This window comes from Antedon mediterranea, chromosome 8, assembly GCF_964355755.1.
Source record: "Antedon mediterranea chromosome 8, ecAntMedi1.1, whole genome shotgun sequence".
Lineage (NCBI taxonomy): Eukaryota > Metazoa > Echinodermata > Crinoidea > Comatulida > Antedonidae > Antedon > Antedon mediterranea.
In genome coordinates, this window is record NC_092677.1 from 23,661,153 (window position 1) to 23,674,952 (window position 13,800).

General features: G+C 35.5%; 35 non-coding genes across 35 annotated transcripts; all 35 read left to right on the forward strand.

The window, feature by feature from the left end:
* The first annotated feature begins 393 nt into the window (after positions 1–393).
* Trnak-uuu (transfer RNA lysine (anticodon UUU)) lies at positions 394–466 on the forward strand. The gene has a single exon. It is a non-coding gene; the product is annotated as a tRNA-Lys (tRNA).
* Positions 467–920: 454 nt separating this feature from the next.
* On the forward strand, positions 921–993 carry Trnak-uuu (transfer RNA lysine (anticodon UUU)). The gene has a single exon. It is a non-coding gene; the product is annotated as a tRNA-Lys (tRNA).
* A 100-nt stretch (positions 994–1,093) lies between these two features.
* On the forward strand, positions 1,094–1,166 carry Trnak-uuu (transfer RNA lysine (anticodon UUU)). Its single transcript has one exon. It is a non-coding gene; the product is annotated as a tRNA-Lys (tRNA).
* A 452-nt stretch (positions 1,167–1,618) lies between these two features.
* On the forward strand, positions 1,619–1,691 carry Trnak-uuu (transfer RNA lysine (anticodon UUU)). The gene has a single exon. It is a non-coding gene; the product is annotated as a tRNA-Lys (tRNA).
* A 99-nt stretch (positions 1,692–1,790) lies between these two features.
* Positions 1,791–1,863, forward strand: Trnak-uuu (transfer RNA lysine (anticodon UUU)). Its single transcript has one exon. It is a non-coding gene; the product is annotated as a tRNA-Lys (tRNA).
* An 803-nt stretch (positions 1,864–2,666) lies between these two features.
* Positions 2,667–2,739, forward strand: Trnak-uuu (transfer RNA lysine (anticodon UUU)). The gene has a single exon. It is a non-coding gene; the product is annotated as a tRNA-Lys (tRNA).
* A 275-nt stretch (positions 2,740–3,014) lies between these two features.
* Trnak-uuu (transfer RNA lysine (anticodon UUU)) lies at positions 3,015–3,087 on the forward strand. The gene has a single exon. It is a non-coding gene; the product is annotated as a tRNA-Lys (tRNA).
* Positions 3,088–3,715: 628 nt separating this feature from the next.
* On the forward strand, positions 3,716–3,788 carry Trnak-uuu (transfer RNA lysine (anticodon UUU)). Its single transcript has one exon. It is a non-coding gene; the product is annotated as a tRNA-Lys (tRNA).
* A 100-nt stretch (positions 3,789–3,888) lies between these two features.
* Trnak-uuu (transfer RNA lysine (anticodon UUU)) lies at positions 3,889–3,961 on the forward strand. The gene has a single exon. It is a non-coding gene; the product is annotated as a tRNA-Lys (tRNA).
* Positions 3,962–4,064: 103 nt separating this feature from the next.
* Trnak-uuu (transfer RNA lysine (anticodon UUU)) lies at positions 4,065–4,137 on the forward strand. The gene has a single exon. It is a non-coding gene; the product is annotated as a tRNA-Lys (tRNA).
* Positions 4,138–4,590: 453 nt separating this feature from the next.
* On the forward strand, positions 4,591–4,663 carry Trnak-uuu (transfer RNA lysine (anticodon UUU)). Its single transcript has one exon. It is a non-coding gene; the product is annotated as a tRNA-Lys (tRNA).
* Positions 4,664–5,117: 454 nt separating this feature from the next.
* Trnak-uuu (transfer RNA lysine (anticodon UUU)) lies at positions 5,118–5,190 on the forward strand. Its single transcript has one exon. It is a non-coding gene; the product is annotated as a tRNA-Lys (tRNA).
* Positions 5,191–5,290: 100 nt separating this feature from the next.
* Trnak-uuu (transfer RNA lysine (anticodon UUU)) lies at positions 5,291–5,363 on the forward strand. The gene has a single exon. It is a non-coding gene; the product is annotated as a tRNA-Lys (tRNA).
* A 452-nt stretch (positions 5,364–5,815) lies between these two features.
* Positions 5,816–5,888, forward strand: Trnak-uuu (transfer RNA lysine (anticodon UUU)). Its single transcript has one exon. It is a non-coding gene; the product is annotated as a tRNA-Lys (tRNA).
* A 99-nt stretch (positions 5,889–5,987) lies between these two features.
* On the forward strand, positions 5,988–6,060 carry Trnak-uuu (transfer RNA lysine (anticodon UUU)). The gene has a single exon. It is a non-coding gene; the product is annotated as a tRNA-Lys (tRNA).
* An 803-nt stretch (positions 6,061–6,863) lies between these two features.
* On the forward strand, positions 6,864–6,936 carry Trnak-uuu (transfer RNA lysine (anticodon UUU)). Its single transcript has one exon. It is a non-coding gene; the product is annotated as a tRNA-Lys (tRNA).
* A 275-nt stretch (positions 6,937–7,211) lies between these two features.
* On the forward strand, positions 7,212–7,284 carry Trnak-uuu (transfer RNA lysine (anticodon UUU)). The gene has a single exon. It is a non-coding gene; the product is annotated as a tRNA-Lys (tRNA).
* Positions 7,285–7,912: 628 nt separating this feature from the next.
* Positions 7,913–7,985, forward strand: Trnak-uuu (transfer RNA lysine (anticodon UUU)). Its single transcript has one exon. It is a non-coding gene; the product is annotated as a tRNA-Lys (tRNA).
* Positions 7,986–8,085: 100 nt separating this feature from the next.
* On the forward strand, positions 8,086–8,158 carry Trnak-uuu (transfer RNA lysine (anticodon UUU)). Its single transcript has one exon. It is a non-coding gene; the product is annotated as a tRNA-Lys (tRNA).
* A 103-nt stretch (positions 8,159–8,261) lies between these two features.
* Trnak-uuu (transfer RNA lysine (anticodon UUU)) lies at positions 8,262–8,334 on the forward strand. Its single transcript has one exon. It is a non-coding gene; the product is annotated as a tRNA-Lys (tRNA).
* Positions 8,335–8,786: 452 nt separating this feature from the next.
* On the forward strand, positions 8,787–8,859 carry Trnak-uuu (transfer RNA lysine (anticodon UUU)). The gene has a single exon. It is a non-coding gene; the product is annotated as a tRNA-Lys (tRNA).
* Positions 8,860–8,958: 99 nt separating this feature from the next.
* On the forward strand, positions 8,959–9,031 carry Trnak-uuu (transfer RNA lysine (anticodon UUU)). The gene has a single exon. It is a non-coding gene; the product is annotated as a tRNA-Lys (tRNA).
* A 278-nt stretch (positions 9,032–9,309) lies between these two features.
* Trnak-uuu (transfer RNA lysine (anticodon UUU)) lies at positions 9,310–9,382 on the forward strand. The gene has a single exon. It is a non-coding gene; the product is annotated as a tRNA-Lys (tRNA).
* Positions 9,383–9,481: 99 nt separating this feature from the next.
* On the forward strand, positions 9,482–9,554 carry Trnak-uuu (transfer RNA lysine (anticodon UUU)). The gene has a single exon. It is a non-coding gene; the product is annotated as a tRNA-Lys (tRNA).
* Positions 9,555–10,356: 802 nt separating this feature from the next.
* On the forward strand, positions 10,357–10,429 carry Trnak-uuu (transfer RNA lysine (anticodon UUU)). The gene has a single exon. It is a non-coding gene; the product is annotated as a tRNA-Lys (tRNA).
* Positions 10,430–10,709: 280 nt separating this feature from the next.
* On the forward strand, positions 10,710–10,782 carry Trnak-uuu (transfer RNA lysine (anticodon UUU)). Its single transcript has one exon. It is a non-coding gene; the product is annotated as a tRNA-Lys (tRNA).
* A 280-nt stretch (positions 10,783–11,062) lies between these two features.
* Trnak-uuu (transfer RNA lysine (anticodon UUU)) lies at positions 11,063–11,135 on the forward strand. The gene has a single exon. It is a non-coding gene; the product is annotated as a tRNA-Lys (tRNA).
* Positions 11,136–11,411: 276 nt separating this feature from the next.
* On the forward strand, positions 11,412–11,484 carry Trnak-uuu (transfer RNA lysine (anticodon UUU)). The gene has a single exon. It is a non-coding gene; the product is annotated as a tRNA-Lys (tRNA).
* A 452-nt stretch (positions 11,485–11,936) lies between these two features.
* Positions 11,937–12,009, forward strand: Trnak-uuu (transfer RNA lysine (anticodon UUU)). Its single transcript has one exon. It is a non-coding gene; the product is annotated as a tRNA-Lys (tRNA).
* Positions 12,010–12,108: 99 nt separating this feature from the next.
* On the forward strand, positions 12,109–12,181 carry Trnak-uuu (transfer RNA lysine (anticodon UUU)). The gene has a single exon. It is a non-coding gene; the product is annotated as a tRNA-Lys (tRNA).
* Positions 12,182–12,461: 280 nt separating this feature from the next.
* On the forward strand, positions 12,462–12,534 carry Trnak-uuu (transfer RNA lysine (anticodon UUU)). The gene has a single exon. It is a non-coding gene; the product is annotated as a tRNA-Lys (tRNA).
* Positions 12,535–12,988: 454 nt separating this feature from the next.
* On the forward strand, positions 12,989–13,061 carry Trnak-uuu (transfer RNA lysine (anticodon UUU)). The gene has a single exon. It is a non-coding gene; the product is annotated as a tRNA-Lys (tRNA).
* A 103-nt stretch (positions 13,062–13,164) lies between these two features.
* On the forward strand, positions 13,165–13,237 carry Trnak-uuu (transfer RNA lysine (anticodon UUU)). Its single transcript has one exon. It is a non-coding gene; the product is annotated as a tRNA-Lys (tRNA).
* Positions 13,238–13,515: 278 nt separating this feature from the next.
* Trnak-uuu (transfer RNA lysine (anticodon UUU)) lies at positions 13,516–13,588 on the forward strand. The gene has a single exon. It is a non-coding gene; the product is annotated as a tRNA-Lys (tRNA).
* A 101-nt stretch (positions 13,589–13,689) lies between these two features.
* Trnak-cuu (transfer RNA lysine (anticodon CUU)) lies at positions 13,690–13,762 on the forward strand. Its single transcript has one exon. It is a non-coding gene; the product is annotated as a tRNA-Lys (tRNA).
* The last annotated feature ends 38 nt before the right edge of the window (positions 13,763–13,800 follow it).

Below are 13,800 nucleotides of genomic sequence, written 5' to 3' on the forward strand. Positions count from 1 at the left end.
AAAAAAAATGTCTAAGAATGAGAACAAGGTATTTATATGAAGCCCGGTTAGCACAGTTGGTAGAGCATCAGACTTTTAATCTGAGGGTCAAGGGTTCAAGTCCCTTATTCGGTGTATTGGTTTTTTGCTTCCATTATCTTTCAAGTCAATTTTATACTTTAGGCCAATTGAAATTTAAAAAAAATGTCTAAGAATGAGAACAAGGTAGTTATATGAAGCCCGGTTAGCTCAGTTGGTAGAGCATCAGACTTTTAAACCGAGGGTCAAGGGTTAAAGTCCTTTAATGGGCGTATTTGTTTTTTGCTTCCATTATCTTTGAAGTCAATTTTATACTTTAGGCCAATAGAAATTTAAAAAAAACGTCTACGAATGAGAACAAGGTATTTATATGAAGCCCGGTTAGCTCAGTTGGTAGAGCATCAGACTTTTAATCAGAGGGTCAAGGGTTCAAGTCCCTTATTGGGCGTATTTGTTTTTTGCTTCCATTATCTTTCAAGTCAATTTGATACTTTAGGCCAATTGAAATTTAAAAAAAACATCTAAGAATGAGAACAAGGTATTTATATGAAGCCCGGTTAGCTCAGTTGGTAGAGCATCAGACTTTTAAGCTGAGGGTCAAGGTTTCAAGTCCCTTATTGGGCGTATTGTTTTTTTGCTTCCATTATCTTTCAAGTCAATTTTATTCTTTAGGCCAATTGAAATTTAAAAAAAACGTCTAAGAATGAGAACAATGTATTTATATGAAGCTCGGTTAGCTCAGTTGGTAGCGCAAAAGACTTTTAATCTGAGGTCAAGGATTAAAGCCCGTTATTTGGCGTATTCCTTTTTTGCTCCCATTATCGTTCAAGTCAATTTTATACTTTAGGCCAATAGAAATAAAAAAAAACCGTCTAAGAATGAGAACAAGGTATTTATATGAAGCCCGGTTAGCTCAGTAGGTAGAGCATCAGACTTTTAATCTGAGGGTCAAGGGTTCAAATCCCTTATTGGGCGTATTCGTTTTTGCTTCTATTATCTTTCAAGTCTATTTTATACTTTAGGCCAATTGAAATAAAACAAACCTCTAAGAATAAGAACATGGCTTTTATATGAAGCCCGGTTAGCTCAGTTGGTAGAGCATCAGACTTTTAATCTGAGGGTCAAGGGTTCAAGCCCCTTATTGGGCGTATTTCTTTTTTGCTTCCATTATCTTTGAAGTCAATTTTATACTTTAGGCCAATAGAAATTTAAAAAAAACGTCTAAGAATGAGAACAAGGTATTTATATGAAGCCCGGTTACCTCAGTTGGTAGAGCATCAGACTTTTAATCTGAGGGTAAAGGGTTCAAATCCTTTATTGGGCTTATTCGAGTTTTGCTTCAATTATCGTTCAAGTCAATTTTATACTTTAGGCCAATTGAAATAAAACAAACTTCTGAGAATGAGAACAAGGTATTTATATGAGGCTCGGTTAGCTCAGTTGGTAGCGCAAAAGACTTTTAATCTGAGGTCAAGGGTTAAAGCCCGTTATTCGGCGTATTCCTTTTTGGCTTCCATTATCGTTCAAGTCAATTTTATACCTTAGGCCAATAGAAGTTAAAAAAAAACGTGTAAGAATGAGAACAAGGTATTTATATGAAGCCCGGTTAGCTCAGTTGGTAGAGCATCAGACTTTTAATCTGAGGGTCAAGGGTTCAAATCCCTTATTGGGCGTATTCGTTTTTGCTTCCATTATCTTTCAAGTCTATTTTATTCTTTAGGCCAATTGAAATAAAAAAACGTCTAAGAATGAGAACAAGATATTTATATGAAGCCCGGTTAGCTCAGTTGGTAGAGCATCAGACTTTTAATCTGAGTGTCAAGGGTTCAAGTCCCTTATTGGGCGTATTTGTTTTTTGCTTCCATTATCTTTCAAGTCAATTTTATACTTTAGGCCAATTGAAATTTTAAAAAAAAGTCTAAGAATGAGAACAAGGTATTTATATGAAGCCCGGTTAGCCCAGTTGGTAGAGCATCAGACTTTTAATCTGAGGGTCAAGGGTTCAAGTCCCTTAATGGGCGTATTTGTTTTTTGCTTCCATTATCTTTCAAATCAATTTTATACGTTAGGCCAATAGAAATTTAAAAAAACGTCTAAGAATGAGAACAATGTATTTATATGAAGCCCGGTTACCTCAGTTGGTAGAGCATCAGTCTTTTAATCTGAGGGTAAAGGGTTCAAATCCCTTATTGGGCTTATTCGAGTTTTGCTTCCATTATCGTTCAAGTCAATTTTATACTTTAGGCCAATTGAAATAAAACAAACTTCTAAGAATGAGAACAAGGTATTTATATGAGGCTCGGTTAGCTCAGTTGGTAGCGCAAAAGACTTTTAATCTGAGGTCAAGGGTTAAAGCCCGTTATTCGGCGTATTCCTTTTTGGCTTCCATTATCGTTCAAGTCAATTTTATACCTTAGGCCAATAGAAGTAAAAAAAAAAACGTCTAAGACTGAGAACAAGGTATTTATATGAAGCCCGGTTAGTTCAGTTGGTAGAGCATCAGACTTTTAATCTGAGGTCAAGGGTTAAAGCCCGTTATTGGGCGTATTCCTTTTTTGCTTCCATTATCGTTCAAGTCAATTTTATTCTTTAGGCCAATAGAAATAAAAAAAAAACGTCTAAGAATGAGAACAAGATATTTATATGAAGCCCGGTTAGCTCAGTTGGTAGAGCATCAGACTTTTAATCTGAGGGTCAAGGGTTCAAGTCCCTTATTGGGCGTATTTGTTTTTTGCTTCCATTATTTTTCAAGTCAATTTTATACTTTAGGCCAATTGAAATTTAAAAAAAATGTCTAAGAATGAGAACAAGGTAGTTATATGAAGCCCGGTTAGCGCAGTTGGTAGAGCATCAGACGTTTAAACTGAGGGTCAAGGGTTCAAGTCCCTTAATGGGCGTATTTGTTTTTGCTTCCATTATCTTTCAAGTCTATTTTATACTTTAGGCCAATTGAAATAAAAAAACGTCTAAGAATGAGAACAAGATATTTATATGAAGCCCGGTTAGCTCAGTTGGTAGAGCATCAGACTTTTAATCTGAGGGTCAAGGGTTCAAGTCCCTTAATGGGCATATTTGTTTTTTGCTTCCATTATCTTTCAAGTCAATTTTATACTTTAGGCCAATTGAAATTTAAAAAAAAACGTCTAAGAATGAGAACAAGGTAGTTATATGAAGCCCGGTTACCTCAGTTGGTAGAGCATCAGACTTTTAATCTGAGGGTAAAGGGTTCAAATCCTTTATTAGGCTTATTCGAGTTTTGCTTCAATTATCGTTCAAGTCAATTTTATACTTTAGGCCAATTGAAATAAAACAAACTTCTGAGAATGAGAACAAGGTATTTATATGAGGCTCGGTTAGCTCAGTTGGTAGCGCAAAAGACTTTTAATCTGAGGTCAAGGGTTAAAGCCCGTTATTCGGCGTATTCCTTTTTGGCTTCCATTATCTTTCAAGTCAATTTTATTCTTTAGGCCAATTGAAATTTAAAAAAAACGTCTAAGAATGAGAACAATGTATTTATATGAAGCTCGGTTAGCTCAGTTGGTAGCGCAAAAGACTTTTAATCTGAGGTCAAGGATTAAAGCCCGTTATTTGGCGTATTCCTTTTTTGCTCCCATTATCGTTCAAGTCAATTTTATACTTTAGGCCAATAGAAATAAAAAAAAACCGTCTAAGAATGAGAACAAGGTATTTATATGAAGCCCGGTTAGCTCAGTAGGTAGAGCATCAGACTTTTAATCTGAGGGTCAAGGGTTCAAATCCCTTATTGGGCGTATTCGTTTTTGCTTCTATTATCTTTCAAGTCTATTTTATACTTTAGGCCAATTGAAATAAAACAAACGTCTAAGAATAAGAACATGGCTTTTATATGAAGCCCGGTTAGCTCAGTTGGTAGAGCATCAGACTTTTAATCTGAGGGTCAAGGTTTCAAGCCCCTTATTGGGCGTATTTCTTTTTTGCTTCCATTATCTTTGAAGTTAATTTTATACTTTAGGCCAATAAAATTATTAAGAAAAAGTCAAAGAATGAGAACAAGGTATTTATATGAAGCCCGGTTAGCTCAGTTGGTAGAGCATCAGACTTTTAATCTGAGGGCCAAGGGTTCAAATCCCTTATTGGGCGTATATGTTTTTTGCTTCCATTATCTTTGAAGTCAATTTTATACTTTAGGCCAATAGAAATTTAAAAAAAAACGTCTAAAAATGAGAACAAGGTATTTATATGAAGCCCGGTTACCTCAGTTGGTAGAGCATCAGACTTTTAATCTGAGGGTAAAGGGTTCAAATCCTTTATTAGGCTTATTCGAGTTTTGCTTCAATTATCGTTCAAGTCAATTTTATACTTTAGGCCAATTGAAATAAAACAAACTTCTGAGAATGAGAACAAGGTATTTATATGAGGCTCGGTTAGCTCAGTTGGTAGCGCAAAAGACTTTTAATCTGAGGTCAAGGGTTAAAGCCCGTTATTCGGCGTATTCCTTTTTGGCTTCCATTATCGTTCAAGTCAATTTTATACCTTAGGCCAATAGAAATTTAAAAAAAACGTCTACGAATGAGAACAAGGTATTTATATGAAGCCCGGTTAGCTCAGTTGGTAGAGCATCAGACTTTTAATCAGAGGGTCAAGGGTTCAAGTCCCTTATTGGGCGTATTTGTTTTTTGCTTCCATTATCTTTCAAGTCAATTTGATACTTTAGGCCAATTGAAATTTAAAAAAAACATCTAAGAATGAGAACAAGGTATTTATATGAAGCCCGGTTAGCTCAGTTGGTAGAGCATCAGACTTTTAAGCTGAGGGTCAAGGTTTCAAGTCCCTTATTGGGCGTATTGTTTTTTTGCTTCCATTATCTTTCAAGTCAATTTTATTCTTTAGGCCAATTGAAATTTAAAAAAAACGTCTAAGAATGAGAACAATGTATTTATATGAAGCTCGGTTAGCTCAGTTGGTAGCGCAAAAGACTTTTAATCTGAGGTCAAGGATTAAAGCCCGTTATTTGGCGTATTCCTTTTTTGCTCCCATTATCGTTCAAGTCAATTTTATACTTTAGGCCAATAGAAATAAAAAAAAACCGTCTAAGAATGAGAACAAGGTATTTATATGAAGCCCGGTTAGCTCAGTAGGTAGAGCATCAGACTTTTAATCTGAGGGTCAAGGGTTCAAATCCCTTATTGGGCGTATTCGTTTTTGCTTCTATTATCTTTCAAGTCTATTTTATACTTTAGGCCAATTGAAATAAAACAAACCTCTAAGAATAAGAACATGGCTTTTATATGAAGCCCGGTTAGCTCAGTTGGTAGAGCATCAGACTTTTAATCTGAGGGTCAAGGGTTCAAGCCCCTTATTGGGCGTATTTCTTTTTTGCTTCCATTATCTTTGAAGTCAATTTTATACTTTAGGCCAATAGAAATTTAAAAAAAACGTCTAAGAATGAGAACAAGGTATTTATATGAAGCCCGGTTACCTCAGTTGGTAGAGCATCAGACTTTTAATCTGAGGGTAAAGGGTTCAAATCCTTTATTGGGCTTATTCGAGTTTTGCTTCAATTATCGTTCAAGTCAATTTTATACTTTAGGCCAATTGAAATAAAACAAACTTCTGAGAATGAGAACAAGGTATTTATATGAGGCTCGGTTAGCTCAGTTGGTAGCGCAAAAGACTTTTAATCTGAGGTCAAGGGTTAAAGCCCGTTATTCGGCGTATTCCTTTTTGGCTTCCATTATCGTTCAAGTCAATTTTATACCTTAGGCCAATAGAAGTTAAAAAAAAACGTGTAAGAATGAGAACAAGGTATTTATATGAAGCCCGGTTAGCTCAGTTGGTAGAGCATCAGACTTTTAATCTGAGGGTCAAGGGTTCAAATCCCTTATTGGGCGTATTCGTTTTTGCTTCCATTATCTTTCAAGTCTATTTTATTCTTTAGGCCAATTGAAATAAAAAAACGTCTAAGAATGAGAACAAGATATTTATATGAAGCCCGGTTAGCTCAGTTGGTAGAGCATCAGACTTTTAATCTGAGTGTCAAGGGTTCAAGTCCCTTATTGGGCGTATTTGTTTTTTGCTTCCATTATCTTTCAAGTCAATTTTATACTTTAGGCCAATTGAAATTTTAAAAAAAAGTCTAAGAATGAGAACAAGGTATTTATATGAAGCCCGGTTAGCCCAGTTGGTAGAGCATCAGACTTTTAATCTGAGGGTCAAGGGTTCAAGTCCCTTAATGGGCGTATTTGTTTTTTGCTTCCATTATCTTTCAAGTCAATTTTATACTTTAGGCCAATAGAAATTTAAAAAAACGTCTAAGAATGAGAACAATGTATTTATATGAAGCCCGGTTACCTCAGTTGGTAGAGCATCAGTCTTTTAATCTGAGGGTAAAGGGTTCAAATCCCTTATTGGGCTTATTCGAGTTTTGCTTCCATTATCGTTCAAGTCAATTTTATACTTTAGGCCAATTGAAATAAAACAAACTTCTAAGAATGAGAACAAGGTATTTATATGAGGCTCGGTTAGCTCAGTTGGTAGCGCAAAAGACTTTTAATCTGAGGTCAAGGGTTAAAGCCCGTTATTCGGCGTATTCCTTTTTGGCTTCCATTATCGTTCAAGTCAATTTTATACCTTAGGCCAATAGAAGTAAAAAAAAAAACGTCTAAGACTGAGAACAAGGTATTTATATGAAGCCCGGTTAGTTCAGTTGGTAGAGCATCAGACTTTTAATCTGAGGTCAAGGGTTAAAGCCCGTTATTGGGCGTATTCCTTTTTTGCTTCCATTATCGTTCAAGTCAATTTTATTCTTTAGGCCAATAGAAATAAAAAAAAAACGTCTAAGAATGAGAACAAGATATTTATATGAAGCCCGGTTAGCTCAGTTGGTAGAGCATCAGACTTTTAATCTGAGGGTCAAGGGTTCAAGTCCCTTATTGGGCGTATTTGTTTTTTGCTTCCATTATTTTTCAAGTCAATTTTATACTTTAGGCCAATTGAAATTTAAAAAAAATGTCTAAGAATGAGAACAAGGTAGTTATATGAAGCCCGGTTAGCGCAGTTGGTAGAGCATCAGACGTTTAAACTGAGGGTCAAGGGTTCAAGTCCCTTAATGGGCGTATTTGTTTTTGCTTCCATTATCTTTCAAGTCTATTTTATACTTTAGGCCAATTGAAATAAAAAAACGTCTAAGAATGAGAACAAGATATTTATATGAAGCCCGGTTAGCTCAGTTGGTAGAGCATCAGACTTTTAATCTGAGGGTCAAGGGTTCAAGTCCCTTAATGGGCATATTTGTTTTTTGCTTCCATTATCTTTCAAGTCAATTTTATACTTTAGGCCAATTGAAATTTAAAAAAAAACGTCTAAGAATGAGAACAAGGTAGTTATATGAAGCCCGGTTACCTCAGTTGGTAGAGCATCAGACTTTTAATCTGAGGGTAAAGGGTTCAAATCCTTTATTAGGCTTATTCGAGTTTTGCTTCAATTATCGTTCAAGTCAATTTTATACTTTAGGCCAATTGAAATAAAACAAACTTCTGAGAATGAGAACAAGGTATTTATATGAGGCTCGGTTAGCTCAGTTGGTAGCGCAAAAGACTTTTAATCTGAGGTCAAGGGTTAAAGCCCGTTATTCGGCGTATTCCTTTTTGGCTTCCATTATCTTTCAAGTCAATTTTATTCTTTAGGCCAATTGAAATTTAAAAAAAACGTCTAAGAATGAGAACAATGTATTTATATGAAGCTCGGTTAGCTCAGTTGGTAGCGCAAAAGACTTTTAATCTGAGGTCAAGGATTAAAGCCCGTTATTTGGCGTATTCCTTTTTTGCTCCCATTATCGTTCAAGTCAATTTTATACTTTAGGCCAATAGAAATAAAAAAAAACCGTCTAAGAATGAGAACAAGGTATTTATATGAAGCCCGGTTAGCTCAGTAGGTAGAGCATCAGACTTTTAATCTGAGGGTCAAGGGTTCAAATCCCTTATTGGGCGTATTCGTTTTTGCTTCTATTATCTTTCAAGTCTATTTTATACTTTAGGCCAATTGAAATAAAACAAACGTCTAAGAATAAGAACATGGCTTTTATATGAAGCCCGGTTAGCTCAGTTGGTAGAGCATCAGACTTTTAATCTGAGGGTCAAGGTTTCAAGCCCCTTATTGGGCGTATTTCTTTTTTGCTTCCATTATCTTTGAAGTTAATTTTATACTTTAGGCCAATAAAATTATTAAGAAAAAGTCAAAGAATGAGAACAAGGTATTTATATGAAGCCCGGTTAGCTCAGTTGGTAGAGCATCAGACTTTTAATCTGAGGGCCAAGGGTTCAAATCCCTTATTGGGCGTATATGTTTTTTGCTTCCATTATCTTTGAAGTCAATTTTATACTTTAGGCCAATAGAAATTTAAAAAAAACGTCTAAAAATGAGAACAAGGTATTTATATGAAGCCCGGTTACCTCAGTTGGTAGAGCATCAGACTTTTAATCTGAGGGTAAAGGGTTCAAATCCTTTATTAGGCTTATTCGAGTTTTGCTTCAATTATCGTTCAAGTCAATTTTATACTTTAGGCCAATTGAAATAAAACAAACTTCTGAGAATGAGAACAAGGTATTTATATGAGGCTCGGTTAGCTCAGTTGGTAGCGCAAAAGACTTTTAATCTGAGGTCAAGGGTTAAAGCCCGTTATTCGGCGTATTCCTTTTTGGCTTCCATTATCGTTCAAGTCAATTTTATACCTTAGGCCAATAGAAGTTAAAAAAAAACGTCTAAGAATGAGAACAAGGTATTTATATGAAGCCCGGTTAGCTCAGTTGGTAGAGCATCAGACTTTTAATCTGAGGGTCAAGGGTTCAAATCCCTTATTGGGCGTATTCGTTTTTGCTTCCATTATCTTTCAAGTCTATTTTATTCTTTAGGCCAATTGAAATAAAAAAACGTCTAAGAATGAGAACAAGATATTTATATGAAGCCCGGTTAGCTCAGTTGGTAGAGCATCAGACTTTTAATCTGAGTGTCAAGGGTTCAAGTCCCTTATTGGGCGTATTTGTTTTTTGCTTCCATTATCTTTCAAGGTAATTTTATACTTTAGGCCAATTGAAATTTAAAAAAAAAGTCTAAGAATGAGAACAAGGTATTTATATGAAGCCCGGTTAGCCCAGTTGGTAGAGCATCAGACTTTTAATCTGAGGGTCAAGGGTTCAAGTCCTTTAATGGGCGTATTTGTTTTTTGCTTCCATTATCTTTCAAGTCAATTTTATACTTTAGGCCAATAGAAATTTAAAAAAACGTCTAAGAATGAGAACAAGGTATTTATATGAAGCCCGGTTAGCTCAGTTGGTAGAGCATCAGACTTTTAATCTGAGGGTCAAGGGTTCAAATCCCTTATTGGGCGTATTCGTTTTTGCTTCCATTATCTTTCAAGTCTATTTTATTCTTTAGGCCAATTGAAATAAAAAAACGTCTAAGAATGAGAACAAGATATTTATATGAAGCCCGGTTAGCTCAGTTGGTAGAGCATCAGACTTTTAATCTGAGTGTCAAGGGTTCAAGTCCCTTATTGGGCGTATTTGTTTTTTGCTTCCATTATCTTTCAAGGTAATTTTATACTTTAGGCCAATTGAAATTTAAAAAAAAAGTCTAAGAATGAGAACAAGGTATTTATATGAAGCCCGGTTAGCCCAGTTGGTAGAGCATCAGACTTTTAATCTGAGGGTCAAGGGTTCAAGTCCCTTAATGGGCGTATTTGTTTTTTGCTTCCATTATCTTTCAAGTCAATTTTATACTTTAGGCCAATAGAAATTTAAAAAAACGTCTAAGAATGAGAACAAGGTATTTATATGAAGCCCGGTTACCTCAGTTGGTAGAGCATCAGTCTTTTAATCTGAGGGTAAAGGGTTCAAATCCCTTATTGGGCTTATTCGAGTTTTGCTTCCATTATCGTTCAAGTCAATTTTATACTTTAGGCCAATTGAAATAAAACAAACTTCTAAGAATGAGAACAAGGTATTTATATGAGGCTCGGTTAGCTCAGTTGGTAGCGCAAAAGACTTTTAATCTGAGGTCAAGGGTTAAAGCCCGTTATTCGGCGTATTCCTTTTTGGCTTCCATTATCGTTCAAGTCAATTTTATACCTTAGGCCAATAGAAGTAAAAAAAAAACGTCTAAGACTGAGAACAAGGTATTTATATGAAGCCCGGTTAGTTCAGTTGGTAGAGCATCAGACTTTTAATCTGAGGTCAAGGGTTAAAGCCCGTTATTGGGCGTATTCCTTTTTTGCTTCCATTATCGTTCAAGTCAATTTTATTCTTTAGGCCAATAGAAATAAAAAAAAAACGTCTAAGAATGAGAACAAGATATTTATATGAAGCCCGGTTAGCTCAGTTGGTAGAGCATCAGACTTTTAATCTGAGGGTCAAGGGTTCAAGTCCCTTATTGGGCGTATTTGTTTTTTGCTTCCATTATTTTTCAAGTCAATTTTATACTTTAGGTTAATTGAAATTTAAAAAAAATGTCTAAGAATGAGAACAAGGTAGTTATATGAAGCCCGGTTAGCGCAGTTGGTAGAGCATCAGACGTTTAAACTGAGGGTCAAGGGTTCAAGTCCCTTAATGGGCGTATTTGTTTTTTGCTTCCATTATCTTTGAAGTCAATTTTATACTTTAGGCCAATAGAAATTTTTAAAAAAACGTCTAAGAATGAGAACCAGGTATTTATATGAAGCCCGGTTAGCTCAGTTGGTAGAGCATCAGACTTTTAATCTGAGGGTTAAGGGTTCAAGTCCCTTAATGGGCATATTTGTTTTTTGCTTCCATTATCTTTCAAGTCAATTTTATACTTTAGGCCAATTGAAATTTTAAAAAAAACGTCTAAGAATGAGAACAAGGTAGTTATATGAAGCCCGGTTAGCTCAGTTGGTAGAGCATCAGACTTTTAAGCTGAGGGTCAAGGTTTCAAGTCCCTTATTGGGCGTATTTGTTTTTTGCTTCCATTATCTTTCAAGTCAATTTTATACTTTAGGCCAATAAAATTATTAAGAAAAAGTCTAAGAATGAGAACAAGTTGTTTATATGAAGCCCGGTTAGCTCAGTTGGTAGAGCATCAGACTTTTAATCTGAGGGTCAAGGGTTCAAATCCCTTATTGGGCATATTCGTTTTTGCTTCCATTATCTTTCAAGTTTTTTTTATACTTTAGGCCAATTGAAATAAAACAAACGTCTAAGAATAAGAACATGGCTTTTATATGAAGCCCGGTTAGCTCAGTTGGTAGAGCATCAGACTTTTAAACTGAGGGTCAAGGGTTCAAGTCCCTTAATGGGCGTATTTGTTTTTTGCTTCCATTATCTTTGAAGTCAATTTTATACTTTAGGCCAATTGAAATTTTAAAAAAACGTCTAAGAATGAGAACAAGGTATTTATATGAAGCCCGGTTAGCTCAGTTGGTAGAGCATCAGACTTTTAATCTGAGGGTCAAGGGTTCAAATCCCTTATTGGGCGTATATGTTTTTTGCTTCCATTATCTTTGAAGTCAATTTTATACTTTAGGCCAATAGAAATTTAAAAAAAACGTCTAAGAATGAGAACAAGGTATTTATAAGAAGCCCGGTTACCTCAGTTGGTAGAGCATCAGACTTTTAATCTGAGGGTAAAGGGTTCAAATCCTTTATTGGGCTTATTCGAGTTTTGCTTCCATTATCGTTCAAGTCAATTTTATACTTTAGGCCAATTGAAATAAAACAAACTTCTGAGAATGAGAACAAGGTATTTATATGAGGCTCGGTTAGCTCAGTTGGTAGCGCAAAAGACTTTTAATCTGAGGTCAAGGGTTAAAGCCCGTTATTCGGCGTATTCCTTTTTGGCTTCCATTATCGTTCAAGTCAATTTTATACCTTAGGCCAATAGAAGTTAAAAAAAAACGTCTAAGAATGAGAACAAGGTATTTATATGAAGCCCGGTTAGCTCAGTTGGTAGAGCATCAGACTTTTAATCTGAGGGTCAAGGGTTCAAATCCCTTATTGGGCGTATTCGTTTTTGCTTCCATTATATTTCAAGTCTATTTTATACTTTAGGCCAATTGAAATAAAAAAACGTCTAAGAATGAGAACAAGATATTTATATGAAGCTCGGTTAGCTCAGTTGGTAGAGCATCAGACTTTTAATCTGAGGGTCAAGGGTTCAAGTCCCTTATTGGGCGTATTTGTTTTTTGCTTCCATTATCTTTCAAGTCAATTTTATACTTTAGGCCAATTGAAATTTAAAAAAAATGTCTAAGAATGAGAACAAGGCAGTTCTATGAAGCCCGGTTAGCTCAGTTGGTAGAGCATCAGGCTTTTAAACCGAGGGTCAAGGGTTCAAGTCCCTTATTGGGCGTATTTGTTTGTTGCTTCCATTATCTTTGAAGTTAATTTTATACTTTAGGCCAATAGAAATTTTTAAGAAAAAGTCAAAGAATGAGAACAAGTTGTTTATATGAAGCCCGGTTAGCTCAGTTGGTAGAGCATCAGACTTTTAATCTGAGGGTCAAGGGTTCAAGTCCCTTATTGGGTGTATTGGTTTTTTGCTTCCATTATCTTTCAAGTCAATTATACTTTAGGCCAATTGAAATTTAAAAAAAATGTCTAAGAATGAGAACAAGGTATTTATATGAAGCCCGGTTAGCACAGTTGGTAGAGCATCAGACTTTTAATCTGAGGGTCAAGGGTTCAAGTCCCTTATTCGGTGTATTGGTTTTTTGCTTCCATTATCTTTCAAGTCAATTTTACACTTTAGGCCAATTGAAATTTAAAAAAAATTTCGAAGAATAAGAACAAGGTAGTTATATGAAGCCCGGTTAGCTCAGTTCGTAGAACATCAGACTTTTAAACTGAGGGTCAAGGGTTCAAGTCCCTTAATGGGCGTATATGTTCTTTGCTTCCATTATCTTTGAAGTCAATTTTATACTTTAGGCCAATAGAAATTAAAAAAAAAACGTCTAAGAATGAGAACAAGGTATTTATATGAAGCCCGGTTAGCTCAGTTGGTAGAGCATCAGACTTTTAATCTGAGGGTCAAGGGTTCAAGTCCCTTATTGGGAGTATTTGTTTTTTGCTTCCATTATCTTTCAAGTCAATTTTATACTTTAGGCCAATTGAAATTTAAAAAAAACGTCTAAGAATGAGAACAAGGTGTTTATATGAAGCCCGGTTAGCTCAGTTGGTAGAGCATCAGACTTTTAATCTGAGGGTCAAGTGTTCAAATCCCTTATTGGGCTTATTCGAGTTTTGCTTCCATTATCGTTCAAGTCAATTTTATACTTTAGGCCAATTGAAATAAAACAAACTTCTAAGAATGAGAACAAGGTATTTATATGAAGCTCGGTTAGCTCAGTTGGTAGCGCAAAAGACTTCTAATCTGAGGTCAAGGGTTAAAGCCCGTTATTGGGCGTATTCCTTTTTCGCTTCCATTATCGTTCAAGTCAATTTTATACTTTAGGCCAATTGAAATTTAAAAAAAAAACGTCTAAGAATGAGAACATGGTAGTTATATGAAGCCCGGTTAGCTCAGTTGGTAGAGCATCAGACTTTTAATCTGAGGGTCAAGGGTTCAAGTCCCTTATTGGGCGTATATGTTTTTTGCTTCCATTATCTTTGAAGTCAATTTTATACTTCAGGCCAATTGAAATAAAACAAACGTCTAAGAATGAGAACAAGTTATTTACATGAAGCCCGGTTAGCTCAGTTGGTAGAGCATCAGACTCTTAATCTGAGGGTCAAGGGTTCAAGTCCCTTATTGGACGTATTTGTTTTTTGCTTCCATTATCTTTCAAGTCAATGT